The following is a 20344-nucleotide window of genomic DNA, read 5'->3' on the forward strand; positions in this document are numbered from 1 at the left end:
GTAGACATTAGTGTTGAAATACCGCCATGATGTGCTATGATTATGGTTCGATTAGATCCGCATTATCAGTGACTTAACTTCATCTGTTTCTTTTCTTGGTTAGTTATCCGCCTCTTCTAATTGGCGTGATATGTGTAATAGGAAGTAATTGTTTTCTTTTAAATAAAGCTCTTTATCTCTTTTCTGAGGTTAGATAGAAAAAGAGAGCAAGCAGAGTAGAGGGTTTTAGAAATACAGTTATAAGTGTTTTGAGTTTCCTTTGATGCTGAATCATGTAATGACTTCCGAAGAACAATGAATAAAAATATGTTATTCTGAACACTTAGAGTTGTTTTTGGGAAGCCATGGAATCACTCATCCAAGGGGGCCCACTTGGTGAGTGTTCTTGTGCCTTTGTTAAGATTAGTTTTCTTATTTAGCTGCAGTAGACATTCTTGCATTGACTATTCCTGTAGCCATTGGAAACAGATCCATTGACTGTTCCTGCAGCCAAACCAAAACAGAGTAATTTTTATTGAGCGGCATTGAACTTAGCCAGTATTTCTTGAATTAATTTATGTTAATGCAGAAGTTTTCCTGTATCCTTTCAATAGTTTCAATTCTTGCTTATCTTTTCCGCATAATGTTAGTTGTTGTAGTAATGCAGAGTAGCTAATGCAGGAACTTAGTGCATATATAGTGCGGACCTATTTCAAGTATTGTGTCCCTGGGTTGACAATCAAATGAACACTAGCTATGGAAATAGTGACTTTACCAAGTGAATGTCCAAACTTTAGGTTGAGACTTCAACTAGAGTTAATATTCTTATTGTTGGGTTGAACAGAAAGTATATATATATATATATATATATATATATATATATATATATATATATATATATATATATATCACTTTTGTGGTTGTCGTTATATGTTCTAAATTGGATGCTAGGAGTTGGCAAATGACTGTCTGTTAGGGAATTTAATATGCTTGGTTTAATCACATGCATTTGAGAGGTTTTGTATACTATTAGGTCTTCATCTACTACTAATTATTAAAAACAAAAAAAGTGCATTCACAGAATTCTTTTAGATGTGACAATATGTATGTGTGACTTTTATGGGTGTGGGTATTTAAGTTTCCATGTGCTTACTATTGACTAGGCCTGGTTTTTTTTCATTCTCTATTAATTACAAATTTGTTTCCTGGTCAGTCCTTCTAGAGCTTCATGCATGACATTGCATCTTTATTTTTTATTTTTTTTGCATGTATATGTGCTTGTGGCTTTCCACTGTTGGTTTCAGCTTGTCAAGGCAAAGCGTGTTGGGGTCTGCATTTCCCAAGAAATTCCTTCCGTTCATCCTCGAATGCCAAATCCATGAATGAAAGTGCATCATATCTGTAAAGTGCTCTCAAAGGATACATGCTAATGGATATGTGATAGGTGCTATTGTAGTAATACTCACCTAAAAAGATCCATCTCACCCATGCACAATGTTGCCCCATTACATAATTGCAAAGGCACCCTTCTACCCACTTGTTCGATGCTTCTATTTGGCCATCCATTTGAGAATGGAAGTTCCATGTTCTACACAAAGCCTTTTGAATGAATGTTATTAAATGAAGACCAAAAAAATTTGAAGGGAATTACCAATACTGATAAATATATAGCTAACAGACATATAGACAAATTATAGACAAAATAAAATGCCCAGTGTAAATTAGTGTCATTTGTGTTTCCATAACTTTTAGCATATTGAATGTATTTAAATTTGTAAATCTCATTGTGTTTGTTGATGGTTTGGGTTTTGGTGGACATAGAGTTGCAAATGAGATGCATGGGGTTGGTATTTGTACATTAGTAATGGACCTTGATTACGGCTCCTATTCTTACTGCAAAACCACTCCAAAAACAAATTAATAACTTTCATCTCATAACTATACCATCAAAATTAAGTGAATTAACTTTTTCACACATGTATGACTACCAACTCCTTTTCCCAATTGAAAACTACTTCAAAAAGAAATTAATAGCTTTCATTTGATAGCTATACCATCCAAACTAAGAGAATTAACTTCCTTGACACATGTATATTTGCTAACTCTGTGCATCTCATTGCTATCTTTTGTTCATGGAGACTTTGATTATTGTTGGCATTTATGTATTTATATAAGTATACATATGCATATATATTAATATATATATATGTAGGAATACATGTGTGTGCGTGCGCACGTATATATGTACATATAAGATGTATTGTTCATTGAAATTCACATGTAGCCAATCTATGCATCTTGGCAAGCAAATCTTGCATATAAAATTTGCCTATCCCCAATCGGCGAAGGAGGGAGGAGAACCATTGGATGGGAATAGGGGTTCTATCAATTGGAAGAAAAAAGGAAAAAAAATTGAACTGTCGGCTTAACTTTCTTGGCACATGTGCTGCTACCAACTTTGTCCTTCTCAATCCTATCTTTCGTCCATCAAAACTTTGATCGTTGGCCTCGTGTATCTATGTATGTAACTATATATACATATTATATACATACATGTATACATATATATACATGTACATGTATGTACATGTATATACATGTGTATACATGTGTACATGTGTATACATGTACACATGTATAGACATGTATTTACATGTCTATTTACATGTCTATACATGTGTACATGTATACACATGTACACATGTATATACATGTATACACATGTACACATGTATATACATGTATACACATGTACACATGTATATACATGTATACACATGTACACATGTATATACATGTCTATACATGTGCATACACACACACACACACACACACACACACACACACACATACATGTATGTATATACATACATACATATATACATATGCATACATACATACATACATATATGTGTGTGTGTGCGGGGGTGTGCACGTGCATATATATATATATATATATATATATGTATGTGTATACATACATATATGTATGTAATATGTATGTATATATATACATATATATATATGTATGTACATATATACATGTATATATGTATATGTATATGTATATGTATATGTATATGTATATGTACATATATATACATACATATATATATGTACATATACATACATGCATATATATATATATACATATATATATAAATATATATACATATACGGTATATACATATGTGTATGTATATATATATATGTGTGTGTGTGTATGTGTATATATGTATGTGTATATATACATATATGTATGTGTGTGTGTGTATATATACGTACATATGTATACATATACATATACATACATATATTTATGTGTGTATATATACATATATATAAGTGTATATATATACCTATATATATGTGTGTGTACATATGTGTACATATATATGTACACATATGTACATGTGTGTGTGTGTGTGTGTGTGTGTATTGTAGTGTCATAAAATTGCGACCCTAGCAATTTGCGACCATATTAGGATCCTCACGCAAGCCAACTGAATCTACAAACCTGGTTGGAGACATGAGGTATGCTCATCCCTTGAAAATTGCATCTCCTTTGCCCTTCGCACTGCCTGAACTGCATCTTGTCCTTGAAAAAAGGGCAGGACAGGGGCATGGCGCCCCTGTCCCTTGCCCTATTTTGGGGGAAGACCTTCCAAAATTTTCATTGATGGTTGTGAATTGAGTGGGAAAACTCCCCCAGTATCGGCCTGTGATGAAAAATCAGTCAGTTAACCCTGATTGACGAGTATATAAGTTGCATTTACCCTCTCATTTGCATAAGTTCAATAAGGTGAAAATTTGCAATCAAGTATTCAAGAGCAATCAAGCATTCAAGAGAATTCAAGAATTCAAGCATCCCTTTCAAACATTGAGCATCTCAAGTCTCCCTTCAAGGCTAGGTGTTGCATTCAATTCAATGATTCAACCACTGAAGAGGAGATCACTTTCAACATTCAACTTCACACAAGCAATTCTATACACATTTCTATCACAACCTTCCTCGAGGTGATTTACATTTCAGTCTTTCATTTACATTTACTTGCAAGTACTATTTTCATCATTTGGTTAATTCCAAAACTGGGGTTTGACCTTAAGGCAAACCCCCAATCCCAACCCCTTTTCCTCTCTTTTCTGTGTGTAGGTTGCAAGTGTGTAGTTGTTCTTACAGATTTGGACTCCATTTGCAGAGGCGGAAAAACCCTTTTTGTTTCGCGGATTTTTCAGAGGACCGTGTGCACTTTCAACACGGTCCCGATGACTTTTTCTCAAATTCACGAGGCAGCTTCATCTCGACATATTATAGCTAGATCCAGGTGCACAACTTCATCCCATACTTCTATTTTAAGTTATAATCAGTTCTTTGCTACCTTTACACTTAGTCTTAAAATGCATAATTCAATCATTTTCCATTCTAAAAGAGGGGTTAGGTTGTCACTTCCTTTTCAATTCCTTTAGTATTCAATCTCCTTCCTAAGAGATTGGATCTAGTGAATTCCCCCCCTACATTCTTTTAAATGTAATTGTGGGAAACGTGTTTGAAGGGAAATCAGCAATGAATCTTTCATCTCTCCTTGGAGGGAAGGAAGTATTTCCTCTTGATGTTCCATCACTCACTTTTCCACCCATTACATTTTGGTGAACCCAACGTCTTGCATGATTTCCTTTGAAAATCATTGCATATTTTTCATTTACAAGTTTAATTTTTCTGCAAACTTGGTGGTTAATTCATTCAAAACCTAGTTTTAAAAATTGAAATTGAACTTGTGTTTTGTAAAAATTCATTGTCTTAGATCTGAAAATTGCTTTGTTTGTCAAATTCAATTTCTTCATTGTCTCGTTCAATTTGCAAATCAAATTCACAAAATTAAGAGGTTAATTGTCAAAACTCTAATTTTCAAAAATCTTGAAATTGTGCAAAAATTGAATTTCTATTTAATTTTCAGATTTTTTATTGTTTTCACACTTATTCTCTTTCCTAAAATTCAAATTTTCAATTTTCCTCCTTTTTCAAATTTAAAAATTTCAAAAATTAAGTGGTTAGGTCCTAAAACACTAATTTTAAAATTTAATTGGATTTTGTGCAAATTCCAATCAATTTCAATCAATTTCAATTTTCTAAACATTTTTCAAAGTGTCCCTATCCATTAGGTTTGACCTTTTTGAAATTTGCACATTCAAACCTTAATTTCACCTATCTAGAGATCGTAAAATCCACCAATTTTTTGGGGTTCTCTTTAAAATCATCGTAACTTTCATCCCTGGAAATTTCACCTATTTAGAGATTGTAAAATCCACCAATTTGTTGGGGTTCTCTTTAAAATCATCGTAACTTTCATCCCTGAAAATTTCTGAAAAAGTTGGGAGGACCGTGTACACTTTCAACACGATCCCCGTCTTTTTTCCCAGAATTTTGGGAAACTGTTATGACTGTATTTAATAGCTGAAATCTAGAAAATTAGTTGATTTTGTCGATTTTTTATCCCTCTAAAAACAAAAATACCTTCAAAATTAAACATTTCAAATTTCAAGAAAATTTTTAAAATTAAGTGGTACCCCATTGGCCCTAATTTTAAAATTCCAATCTCCTTTCATAAAATTATTTTTGGATATTGTGTCATTTCTCCTTTCAACAAAGTTCAAATTGTTTAATCTTTATTTTCACAAATTTTGCATTTTTCAATTTTGCAACCTTTGTTCCTATAATTCCAAATTCAAAATTCAAATTTTCCCTCTAGTGCATGAGTTTTACCACCATTAGTCCTACCTCTACCGTCCTCGTTAGACGAAGCATTAGAATTAAGACTTCCCAAGGTTTACTTACCGAGGAGATGGAGCCTAATTTAGGTGACTTCTTTAATGAGGATCATTCTAATTCTTCCCATCCTAATCATATCCCTATCTATCCAATTGATGAATCCCATGATGAAGAAGAAGCTTTGACTAGAGTTTCCATAGATCAACTTTCAAAATTGGACAATCAATTTGATAACTTTCAACAATGGATGTCCCAAGAATACCCTAATAGTGAAGCTCTTCCTTTAATTGAAGGCCTTAAGCATGTGATTCAAAGTGATAAGAATGGAATTGATATATTGCATGGCATTTCTCATATTGTTGATTCCAATGTCATGCCTATAAAGAGTTGTGCCAAAACCCTAGGTTACTCACAACCTCCTACACAAATCAATTCTTATATTCCTTTGACTACTCCTATGACTAGTGTTCCTACTTTTACCTCAAACATCATGGCTACTTCAACTCAAAATGTCATTCCTACAAAAATTAGTCATGGGGGCAATCCCTCTTCTTCATTTAATCCTCCATCTTTACCTATGTCTTCAATAATAATCCCTACTATCCCTAAACCAATCAATGTGACACAAGGGGGAAATTCATTCAATAATTTTATTCCTCCTTTGAGTGCCTCTCTTCCTACTCAGTTATCGCCTATGCCTACCTATCATAATGTCCCACCACCATATGCAATGCCTTCTTTCAATAATATCACACCACCTTCTCAATCAACCATATCTAACATCAATTCTTCTACCAAGGCGACCATTAACAATCTCACTCAAACTATGTCTTCCTTACAACAACAAATTACTTCCATGAGTCAATCCAAGTTTAGTGTGCCCACATTTGATGTTGTGAGCACACTTTCTCTTGATATTGTTAAAGTCGTCCCACCTAAACATGTTGAGATTCCTCAATTGGAACTCTATAATGGAAAAGGTGATCCTCTAATGAATGTCAAAACATTTCAAACCTTGTGTATTGATTTTGCTTATGATTAAAGACTGCTTGTAAAATTGTTTACAAGAACATTAAGAGATAAGGTTTTACAATGGTATTGCTCTTTGCCTTCTTATTCTATCACTTCTTTTCAACAATTAGCAAATGCTTCTGCTTGCAAAACTATTTACAAGAACATTAAGAGATGAGGCTTTACAATGGTATTGCTCTTTGCCTTCTTATTCGATCACTTCTTTTCAACAATTAGCAAATGCTTTCATTCAACAATTTCAAAACAACATTGGTCCTAAAATTACTTTAACTAATTTATTGCATTGTAAACAAGGTGTTAAAGAGAAAGTGATTGATTTCATTGGTAGATATAAGTATTTGTGTGGTCAAATTTATTTTCATGTACTTGATAATGATATTTAGAGAATTTTCATTTCTGATTTGCAAAAAAATATTAGGGAAAATCTTATTTTTTCTGAGTTTATTTCCTTTCCTCAGTTGTGCACAACACTCCACAATTATCAACTGGTTGTGAGTCAAACGGAGAAATCTACTCCTATGGCTCCAAGCAATAAGGGGGAGAGTGTTCAACAACTGTTTGCAAAGTTCAAACCAACAAAAGGCTTCATCAAGTTCAGTGATACAATCAACAACAACAATGTGAATGCTACAATAGGTGTGCCTCCTATTTCTAAATTTTTCAAAAGAGAAAGACAATTTACTCCTTTGAATGAATCTTTACATAGTATTATGTCTCAGTTGTTACAAAGAAATGTTATCAAACTTCCTCCCATAAAACCAATTGATCCTTCTAAGCTTGCATCCCCTTATTTTGATAACAATTCCTTTTGTCAATTTCATCATCAGCCTAGTTATGATACTGAGAAATGTTTTGTATTGAAAAGTAAGATTCAAGATTTGATTAATAATGATATTATATCCATGGCAGGTGTGAATGATAAGGCAAAAAAATCAGTAGCTCCTCCTAATCAAAATCTTAAGATTTGTACTGATCCCTTGCCTTCTCATACCTCTAACATGATTGAGACTCAACATACCTCTTTCTCCCCTTCTCATGTTACTATGACAACTCTGATGGTAGAGAAACAGGAGACACCTAAGGATCCTTGCATTACATTTGACCCTAGTGACACCATTAGGGCACTCGATGGCCCTTTATACATAGTTGTGAAGGTTAAGGATATACCTTATCATGGTGCTCTTATTGATCCCTCTTGCATGGTTAATATCATCACTGAGGAGTACCTTTTTACCTTATGATTGCATAAACTGATTTATGATGATACTTATGTGGTTGTGAAGTTATTTGATGGATTCTCTCGTCCTACTTGAAGTTCACAATAAATCTATGGATGTCAAGTTTTTTATCATTCCCTCTTCCGAGCAATTCTGTGTGAAGTTGGGCTACTCTTGGCTATCTTCTATGAAGGCTATTGCTTCTCCCATTCATAAGTGTTTAAAATTTCCTCACAATGGATAAATCATAACCATTAACCATAGCTTATGCTCTCATAGTGAAACCCAAAGAAGAGACAAAGACTGAAACCAAACCTGTGATGCCACAAGAGTTGCAAACCTTACTAGACCGGTACAAAGACATAGTTGTCAATGAGATATCAGATGATTTACCCCCAATGAGAGATTTTAACCATCAGATAGACCTCATACCCGGCTCAACTTTGCCAAACAAAGTTGCTTACAAAATGACACCTACTCAAAATGAGGAAATAGCAAAGCAAGTGCAGGAATTGCTAGATAAGGGGTTGATAAAGAAGAGTTTAAGTCCATGTGCAATACCTACTATTTTGGTACCTAAGAAAGATGGCAAGTGGAGGATGTGCACTGATTCAAGGGCCATCAACAAAATCACAATTAGATACCGGTTTCCAATGCCAAGGATTGAGGATCTAATGCACTACCTCGGTGGAGCTTGCTACTTTTCTAAAGTGGATTTGAAATTAGGTTATCATCAAATTAGGATTAGACCTGGTGATGAATGGAAGATAGCCTTTAAAAAAAATGAGGGGCTATATGAATGGTTGGTGATGCCTTTTGGGCTCACAAATGTACCTAGCACCTTCATGAGACTCGTGAATGAGATTCTTGCAGAATTCATTGGTAAGTTTGTCAATGTTTATCTTGATGACATTATGATTTTAGCAGGTCAAAAGAGGAGCATATCAAACATTTGAATCAAGTTTTGAGGAAGCTACATCAAGAAAAGTTGATGATCAACTTGGATAAATGTGAGTTTTTCAAAAAAGAATTGGTGTATCTTGGTTTTGTAGTTTCTCAAGGTTGTTTAAAAATGGCTCCATCAAAACTAGAAGCAATAGTGAATTGGCCTACTCCTAAGTCAATAGGAGATGTAAGAATTTTCAATGGTTTAGCTTCTTTTTATAGGAAATTCATTAGAGGATTTAGCCATGTGTGTGCACCTATCTTGAACACCATCAAAGGTGGGATAAAATGTTAGTTTAAGTGGACTAGTGCAGCAGACAAGGGGTTTGAGCTGTTAAAACAAAAGGTAGCAAAACTCCCTACCTTAGGCTCCCTGATTTCAATCATCTCTTCACTGTGGAGAGTGATGCCAGCAAGTTGACTATAGGGGGCGTTTTGAGCCAAGAAGGTCATTCGGTTGCATTTTTCTCTGAGAAGCTCAATGAGGCAAAACAAAAGTATTCTACCTATGATCTAGAGTTATATGCCATGGTGCAAGCACTCAAGAAGTGGCGACATTATTTGTTAATAAATATTTCATAGTCTACACTGATAATCATGCACTTAGTTTTTTGAATGGGCAGGAGAAATTGAATCAAAGACACCTCAAGTGGGTTGAGTATTTGTAGGTCTACACCTTTTCATAAAACACAAGAAAGGAGTCACCAATAAGGTAGGAAATACCTTAAGTAGATTGGTTCTAACCATCCAAGAAGTGCAACTACAAAGTGTGGGGTTAAATGACCTCAAATATCTCTGCCAAGGTGACAAAGATTTTGGTGAAGCATATGATGTTTGCTCAAAGTTTTCTAATGCTTGTCATGTTGCCTATTCTGATTTTATGTTGCAGGAAGGATTATTGTTTAAAGGACACCTACTTTGCATACCACAGTGCTCTATGAGAGACAATATCATCAAGGAGAAGCATCAAGGCAGCCTAAGTGGACATTTTGGTCTTGACAAGACCTTAGAGCAGGTTGGCAGGTTCTACCATTGGCCTAGACTACAGTCAGATGTTAGAAGATTTGTGGAGCAATGTGTTATTTGTCAAAGGTCTAAGGGTACCTCCAGCAATGCAAGTTTATATCAGCCTCTAGCCATACCAACAAGGCCATGGGAGTGTGTGAGTATGGACTTTGTTCTTGGTTTACCTAGAACTCCAAGAGGATATGATAGTGTCTATGTCATAGTGGATAGATTCAACAAGATGGCACACTTTGTGCCTTGAAAATGCACTAATGATGCCTCCTACATAGCAGGGTTGTTCTTCAAAGAGATTTTAAGGATCCATGGTTTACCACTTAGTATTGTGAGTGATAGAGACACAAAATTTGTGAGCCACTTTTAGTGAACCTTGTGGAAGAAACTTGGTATTAACCTTTCTTTTTCATCTGCATACCATCTACAATCTCATGCTCAAACTAAAGTAGTGAATAGGTCCTTGGGTAATTTACTGAGATGTCTCACCAAACAGCATGGTCAAGCTTGGGATCCAGTATTGGGACAAGCAAAATATGCCTACAATGACTCTGTCAATAGAGCACAGGTCGGAGTCTATTTGAGATTGTATATGGATGTCATCCAAGGGGTATTTTAGAACTCAGAGACCTTAGTTATATGGACCATAGGAGTGCTCAAGGTAAAAACTTTGCAGAGAATATGAAGGAGATCCATGAACAAGTCAAGAAAATATTGCAGCAGAACAATGAGAAATACAAGACACGGGAAAACAAAACAAGAAGAGAAGTACACTACAAGGTAGGTGATCTGGTTATGGCCTATCTAAGAAAGGAAAGACTTCCTAAGGGGCAGCCTAGCAAACTATGCATGAAGAAGATTGAACCTCTTAAGGTTGTGTATAAGTTTAGCAACAATGCCTATGAGGTGGAACTACCACCAAACTTGGGTATATCACCAATCTTTAATGTATGTGATTTGTTCCAGTATAAGGGAACTCAGTCAGCTACAAACCAAGAAGAGACTACTACTACCGAACAAGTAAATTGGATACAAGACCTACCTCCAAGACAATCGGTGACATTTGACTACATTTTGGACTCCAAGATTGTCAAAAGGAGTAGGAAAGCATTCTATACAGACTACTTGGTTAAATGTAAAAGTCTCCCTAAATCTGAAGCTACATGGATGTCTAAAGGAGATATAATACAACATGGAACCACTTTTCAATCCCTATCCACTCAAGGGACTTGAGTTCTTCCTACCCTGGGAGTATGGTGCAGGGGCACTTAACAATTTTTGTTCAGTTTGTTTCTAATATGTTGGAATCATGTTTTTAGTTTTGTAATAATGCCAAAAGGCCATTGAGTGTGTGCTCAAATTATTTTAAGGTTTCTAAGAGTCTTTGTTTGGCCAATGTTGGCATATGAGCTCTTAAGGGTGCTAGGTAGAGCATTTAATATAAGGATAAGTTGTTTTTGGGTTAATGTAGGTTGGTTGATGTTGTTTTGAGGTTTTTAAGGTCATACAATTCATTTTAAAGTGACCATGGTGTGGTTTGAGCAAATTTTCTCACCTATGCAACAATTTGCAAAAGTTGCAAAAGTTGTTCATAGCAACTTTGCAACATTTTCATACACCGACAGTTAGTTGGTTGACACAATCAGTTGTGAGCATTTGTAACTACTCTAAGGCCAGTATAAGGCTTGGACAGGCCGATGATAATTGATTGTTGAAGTTTGTTGAAGATCTGAAACAAATAAATAGTTTTGGTTTCCAATTTGTGTGTTCTTAATTCTGAGTTTTTGCTACTCTTTGCAAGTTTGTACGACCTATACGGATTGATATTTCCAAAACAGGGTCATGGATTATTAGACTGGTGTCTTACCTTCATTTTTTTTTTGATTTGGAGTCTTTAAGTGTTGTAATTTTTTAATAAACTCCATTTTGTTGCAGGCGGGTCCAAGAGCCCTAAAAACCAAGGTTTTGAGAGCAAAATGGCTCCAACCTAACGTTCCATGGTGGATTTCCTCTATGAAAACTTGTGGAATGTTAGGTTACATTGTATTTTGTGTTTTATTTTTGGTTTTGAGACAAGGGAAGTTGAATCAAATATTTTCCACCATACCCTAAGCTTGGCACATTGAGTTGGCAAGCGTTAGAAATCATAGATAACGGGCCCTAATTGGGTGAATCCGGTGGGTGGAGGTGAATTATGATTGTTTTGTAATTTCATATGGAAGTATAGACATCAAACCAACATCAATTCACTTAGGCAATCACATCGATGAAGGATTTTTAACCAATCCCTACTTTTCAGGCCTAGAAAGGAGCAAACAAGCCTAGTTAACCGGTAAGGGTTAGATATGTTAGTGACAAAACCCACCTCCGGTTTTGAGATATTGTATGTAAAACCCAAAAGGGTATCTGGAATATAAAATATTTCATATGATTGTTAAGGAATTTTAACCGGTAAATGTAGAATACCCCGCTAACTGGGCTACTAGAATTAGGTCTTTGGTTAGGCCTAAAAGTGTAGTTTGTTTGTAAAACACCAAACCGATAAGTGTCAAATGTCTTGAGAAATGATTAGGGTTGGGAATCCATGCAAAATCATCCATCCTAATGTGTATAGTGTGGGGAATGAAGATCCTATGGTAGAGGGGTTGAACTCTTAGGTTGAGTGTGAAAGGGAGTGGAAAAAATAAGGTCTCCTAGCCAAGAAAATGGAATTCACAAAACAACAAGAGATTATCCTAGCCTAAGGACCTTAGGAAGGTCAGAGAGAATAAGTCTTGCAGACCCTTGGAGGGTGTGAGGTCTGGAATCATTGGGAGGAGATACCTAGACAAGGTAGCATAAACCAGTGAGAGACAATCCACTCTACATCACATTTTCAACTCAAACAAAAAGGATATAATTAAATCTACATTCAACCCTCTTCCTTATAGACTTGAGGCTGAATCTATTGAGTTTATTCTCCTTTTAATGTAATATGTGTGAAATAGGTTATTTACATAGCTAAACTTGTGAGCTCCTATTTTCATACATTACAGAGACTCATTGCCTCAGGGAAAAACACAAAAAATGTAGAGGAGACTCACCATCTCCAATAAAGGTGCACAAACATATGAATCAAGATGAATAAGTCTTTAGCATATTGCCTCTAACAATCTCCAAGTATGAAGCTACCCTTTAATTTTTGTCTCAAGTGACCAACTTCAAAACAATCACCACACCTCCACCTCAAATTTGCATCACTTACTCTACAAATGATATAATCATGTAAGCACAACACACATATTTATTCACACATTCATCCAAACCACCAACACCAATTTGATCTTCTTTATATATTATCCTCTTCATTACAAACATTAATTAGGTTAGCTAGAGCAAGGGACAAACATAAGTCCTATCAAGTTGGCTACCAAACACAATTGTGGTGAAAGTGGTCCAATATAGAAGATAGAGAGGACGTAAAAGCATCACAATAAATCTTTCTAAGTTGTCTCAAATGTATCACACACTATCACACATCCTCCAAATTTGAAAACAAGGTAATGTGTAGATGAACCATGTAGCACATCACTAGTCAATCAAAAAATATATCTTTGATATGAATACACCCAAAGAGGATCCCCACACACCAAATTAGGAACCAAGAACAACATAAAACAACCTTCAATGCAATAGAAGACATCCAATGATACAACACAAGTAAGAGAACAAATTCTATCAACCAAACTAGAGTGGTTATCTTGAAACAATAATACTATACATAATTTGGCAACAAATAAAGCTTCTAGAATCATGCAGAGCATGCAAGGAAATTACTTGAACATCCAAAAACATTCCCAAATACATCTTTCTCACTATCACATAAAAAAAACACTGAAACAACACAACTGATATAGAACACTTTTTTTGTTTGCTACAACAAGGGTATCCCCGCGACCCAGCCCAACACCCAACCTATCTTATCTTGGTATTGCACATTGCCAAGATGGGTTTCAGGAAGGGGTGAGCTGAGGCAAGACTAATACCCTATAAGGAGGATCCACAACCCACAAGCAATACCCCCTCTTAAATATGGGGAGAGAGTCGAACTTCAGACCCATGGGAGCAAACCCACGATCCAATCCAAATCAACTACACATGTAAGCTAACTGATATATTAAACTTTATTTTGGAGGGTCATGAGACTTAGTCATGAACAAAACACCATTTTTAACTCTTGTGGAAAATATTAGCACCTAAAACTTGAACTAAGACACAAAACACACATTATAAACGTGTCCTACAAGACACATTACCCAAAACATCAATGCGAAAAAATGTAGAGCATTTTTAGGATCAATCTTGATAGACAACCAAACTGTCAGCAAACTGCAATTACCAACAACATTAGCCACAACACTAGGGACCTGAAAAGATAGGAATGTAATGTACACATAACATATACATTATGTTTAAATCCACAAGACCGTATCATCAAATGCACAGGAATGCAAAGCATTCTTCCAAACTATCTTTAGCATACATTCATGCAACAACTTTCTCCATCAAAATTCCAAGGACCGGAATGTCCCAAAAACATCATTTTACCACTCAAGAACAAACAAGAGATATAACCACCATTCTATAGCATACACAAGATCAACAAAAATATTTGCATTGTATTGGTATGCTTCTTTAATCCTCATATTAATATTCCTCATCTCAAAGCATCATTATCATCATACATGGTGAGACATTAACACTAAACAGATTGTGGATATCAACCAAGGACATTGTTAACAACATATCTACAATTACATATCTGACAAAAAAATTGTTAGCATCAACATCATACAAGGACAATTATTGTCATTAATTATCTCCATGGCATACAACTAACTAAGCAACTTTCAATTATTAGTACTGTCAAACATGACATCATAACATATTGGATATCAACACCAAAAAGGGTGGGACATCAAACATGAAACATTTGCTTAACCCCTATTTGAGATCCTTGATTAATGTCAATATAATATGAAAAAATCATTTGCACGAGAACATCAACTATCTATATGTTCATCTAAACTCACCATATTAGTACCTAAGGTATCAATTTGCACTATCTAGTAATCACCACATCCCGGAGTTATAGTATCAATTTCAACTAAGAGCAACATATATTTCATCAGTATAGCAATAGGCCCAATCAAAATTAGTAAAAACATCTACATGTACTTCCAACATCTCAGCAATGACTATATCTAACAATTCCAACAATCTCCATCATCATATATGTGCACTCAGCTACACCATGTGACATAAATGACAACACCTAGCTCCAACATATCATTCTAATTATAGAAATCAACACCAAAAAATGGTGGATATCCACAAGGAGGAATAATTTCAATCATCAACCCATTGTAGTGAGAACACTTAATAATCAATGATAACATCTGCCATAATTTCCCATACTTCTAACAATCCATCATAATGTATCATATGATCAATGACAACACACAACTTCGTCCTCGCTTCTTCAACAACTGCAACAATCTTTATTCAACTAATCACCATATCATCAATGACAACACACAAGATGAGGGTTGACATTAATGTCAACACTTAGTCATCAATGAAAATAATTTCCAACAAAATGTGCATTGGAACATAAGCTACAACACTCATGAAAGTGTTCATGTTAGCTCATATACAAGCATGCAAGATTGTAATCAGTCATACAAGGTTGGAAAACATTATGATCAACAACATAAATAGAGTATAACAACAATGCACCGTCAATATAGGCCATATGAAAGCTTGAATTAACTATAAAACAATTTTGCATCTCTTTGAGACTACCAAGACAAATCAAAATCAACAACCCTTTGAAAATCTTTACACAAGGAACATGCAATTTTATCATGTCGGAATGGACATCTCCTTGAAGTTTCCTTGTGGTACAAATTACTTTCTCGTAAAGAAAAGCATTCCCATCATGTCACCTTCCTATGGCATCACATATTTGAGTGTCAATGCCTTGACCCATGTGTGTATTATCAATGTCTAATGATGATGCCTTAGAAAATAGCTCTTGTTGCTAAAATATATCTATATCCCAATACTCCCAAGTATCTTTCTAAAACTTGTTGGAGATCAAAATATCATCAACATAAATGAAATCAAAATCTCTCACCTAATCACTCTGAATTGGAAAATAAACTTGTAAGGAAATAACTTTGCTTCTTAAAAATATGTGACCGAAAGTAGCTTGATACCAAATCAAAATTTGAGATAATATTAGTGTGTACACAATCCATGGCAATGCTGAAATGTCGTCTCCAAAGATGATCCTGGAAGCATATACCTGAACACTCTCCTTTGTTGATTTCAAAATAGTGGAATGATAAAAAAAGAGATATATGATGCTCATATATGAATATTACAAATTGCATACTCTCCACCGCCAAACAACTTCTTTCTTTCTTAGATTCTCTTAAACCACCATAATCTTCTACACATGGATATGAAAAATTAGACATGTAAAATGCAAGACACAAGTTGATTACCTTCATAAGATTTTAAAACACCTTATTTGTTGTGTTCTCTTGCATGTCAAGAGCATTAGTGATATGGAGCAAGTATGAATATTCATCATCATGGAATAATAAATATATTCATTTGTAGTTAGAGTATTTTTCTCTTCATCATTCACCTTTGTAGATTTTGGACCTTCCTTTAACACTTTCACTTCTTCACCCATGAACTCAACTTCCTTAATTTTTTTAATTTGTAATAGCTCGTCAAATAAATGCAACCAACATAAAAATTTAAAATGTGAAGACATGAAAGCATTAAAATTAACCATTTCCAAACCTCTTGCCAACTAGGCTACATATTATTGAGAGAACCCTACACCTATCTTTCCCTTCATCATTGCTCTATCTTCAATAATAAGATTTTTTCCCAAAAATTGCAAACATTGTACTACAATAACCTTTTTAGCATAGAATTTGAAACATATCTTACTCTTGCTCAAGGTTATGATAAGCTCTCTATCTATCCAAGTTCATAGTATCTATATTCTATTTATGACTATACTGTCAAATACATTAATTATTTCAGCCTTCAAATGAATTTGAATGTTACCCCTCAATGATTGATCGGAAAAGGAATAGAATCCCATACCATCAAGAATGAATAAGTCAAAACCATAAAAAAAATATTTGTAGCACTGTTGGAATGATTATCACCTAGATCCCACACACAAGACTACTTAGAAGAATGATCCACCCCTTTTGCATGCTCTCCAAAATGACAAAAGGTAAGTGGAAATTTTGAAACATTATCATACCTTTGGTTTCAAGTAGGAAGCACATCTTCATTCGCAAAAAGAGATTTCTCACCAACTCCATTTTTGTGATAAAAAACCCACAACTTAGGATTAACCAAAATGTTGCTTTCTCTTTAAAAAAATTGTAATTCCATCAATGGATCACCACATCCCAATACCCTTTTCCTTGTACCAAACTCTTCATCTTGAATAAGTGACCCTCTTTTGTTATCTTGTATGTTATACAAATTCTCTTCTTGCACAAAAAGAGTTTCCTCTTTATTACTTTTAAAGGGTATCTTTTTTATAATATTGAAATCTTCTTAATCAACATGCATCTTGATTTTGTAGTAACTTCATCCAAATAATCACATCCTTTCTATGAAACCTCATTAATTGAAATATATTTTCCAATTAAGCATTCATTACCTTCAACCTCTAGTTCTATGCTCTTTTGTCCTTGCTCTTTCATTTCAATCTCCTCTTTCTTGATGATGCTTTGAGACTCCACCTTTAACTAATCTTATTGCTTCTTTATTTCTTTAGCCTTTTGCAATTATTCTCTTCTTTTTTTATCATTCTCGTGTATTTATATGAATTTCACAAATTGGATAGCTAATTTGAAGATTTCAAAGTTCTTATTATATTCTTCATATTATTTTGCAATTAGAGATGAATTAATTAGTAGGAACAATTTATTTTTCTTTCACAATCTTCTTATTTTTCTCTTGCCACATTTTCTCCGAAAATGAGAGCCAATTTATCAATAGTTGGAATAAAAAAAATTCTTGGATCTTTTTTATGCTTCACTTTGTCTTCTTTAGCCATGAATTCTTCTTCTGATTTTTCTATCACTTGGAAATATCAAACCATCAAATCCTACAACTTGGCAAGATGTCCCTTTTAAAAATTTAGAAATTAGATTAAGTGATTGATTTCAATCTCAAAATTAAATTTACATAAACTTTAAAATAGATATTTAATTGGGTATACCGAAATGACCTCCAAAATCATAACAAATTGAAACCAACTTAATGCAACAAATCCTGAAATATTTATTACCGATTTGAACATGATTTTACATCCATTTTGTTGTCCAATACATCATATAACAACAACGAACGTTTGTTGCAAAATACAACAAACTCCCACTCTTTGTTATCCAAACACACATAATCAACTACAACTTCTACTAAAACTTCGAGCTAAACTTCTCACACTTTCTCATGACAAAAAACACATAGAATAACAACCTAAAAAGAGCCAAGAACAACAAAATATGTTGTTATTAGTGATAATAAAAATATGAAACCACACTTCTAAACTATGTACTCAAATCCTCTACAAAACACTTATAAACTACTAGAGAAAACATTGCAAACTAAAAGCATTAAGCACCAATACAACCTCTAAATGAGATTTACCTTGGAGACCCTTTGTAACACTACCTTTGAGTCTCAATATCCTTGGTTTGTCAGCCTTGGAAATTCCTCTTCATTGGTTTATCAACCTTTGAAGACATACAACATCAACTAGTTAGAATGAACAAGATAGAATGCCTAGAATGTGAAATCACCTATAAATATATGGAGTAGTGACCCCTTAGAATCCTCTCTTGAAAAATAAATAAATATCATCAATTCCCTCCAAAAGAAGCTCCCATTATGATCGTTGAGTTGCCAACTATTAAGTTGTTCCCAAAGCCCCTTCCATTTGTAACTCATTTTTTTTCGAGACTACTTGTTGTATAAATCCAAAGGACACATATCCCAATGTCCCAAGATGCCAAATTTAATATTAATTAGTAATATTTTCAAACACTCACTCGCAACATAGGCTTCATAAATAATTCCCATAATCGTCTTTAGATTCTTGACTAAAAACAAACTATAATCCCCATTATGACAATCTGCCATTAATGCCTCCTGAGTTGGCTCCATTAAAATAAATTTAATATTTATTTTTTGAAATGATGTAAATTGAATTGGAATATTGTAAACATTAAATAAATAATCTTTCCCAATGTATTCCATCACAATTGACTTACTATTTTTGGCCAATAGGGACTTACTATATTTAGCAAGTGTTTTTTTAGAAAAATGGACATGGCATTTTCCTATAGATATGCATATATTTTTCAGAAGATTCTTTCTCACTCCAAATTTGATTCCATTTTTTTTTGTTCATATTCCTAGAGAATGGAATGTCATTGCAGATTGCTTAGCTAAATGGGCATTTGATGTTGATTGAAACTAGAATATCATTGATTGTTCAGGTCTTTGTCTCTGGATAAATATCGACAACTTCTTTAGCTTATTCACAATGATCAAACTTAATTGTCCTTTCTTGCAACTCTTGGGAAATGCAAGTTTTGTTTGGATCACAAACTCTTATGGTCGTGGGTTGGTAGAATAGTAGAAAACCCCCTAGTGTTTTTCTTGTTCTAGCCTTATCGAAGCTATTGATATCTTTAAAAAAATCTATTGTAATTTGTTGTAAACTCTCTTATAATATAAGGTTCTTTTTACCAAAAAAAAAAAAAAAATTTCAACAAACAAATAAGTGGTGGAAAATAGATTTTTATAAAAAAAATGATGTTTAAATTAGTTAAATGGAATTCATTAATGATAGTATACACACATAAATCTGGCTTGAATAATTAATTGGATGCAAAGGTTATTTAAATGTTCCTCTATTATATGGTTAAATTCCCCAATTTAATTATATAATTCATTTTCCCAAAATTCTTCTAAAAATTCTATTTATTCCATCCCACTTGCATTTTTGTACAAATCCACATCCTCGCATCTTTCCACCTCATCAGACACATTAGCATGTGACAAGTGAATAGCTATTTTGCAAATTAAATTAATCAAAAATACTCACATCAAAGGTACTTGAATCTTGCATTTGGGTACTTGAACCTTGCTTGCTCCATGCATCATAGGTACTTGAATCTTACATTTGAGTACTTGAACCTTGCTTGATCCATGCATTGTAGGTACTTGAATCTTACATTTTGGTACTTGAACCTTGCTTGTTCCATGCTTATTTACTCAAGGTTACTTCTTG

This window comes from Cryptomeria japonica, chromosome 3 (assembly GCF_030272615.1).
Source record: "Cryptomeria japonica chromosome 3, Sugi_1.0, whole genome shotgun sequence".
NCBI lineage: Eukaryota > Viridiplantae > Streptophyta > Pinopsida > Cupressales > Cupressaceae > Cryptomeria > Cryptomeria japonica.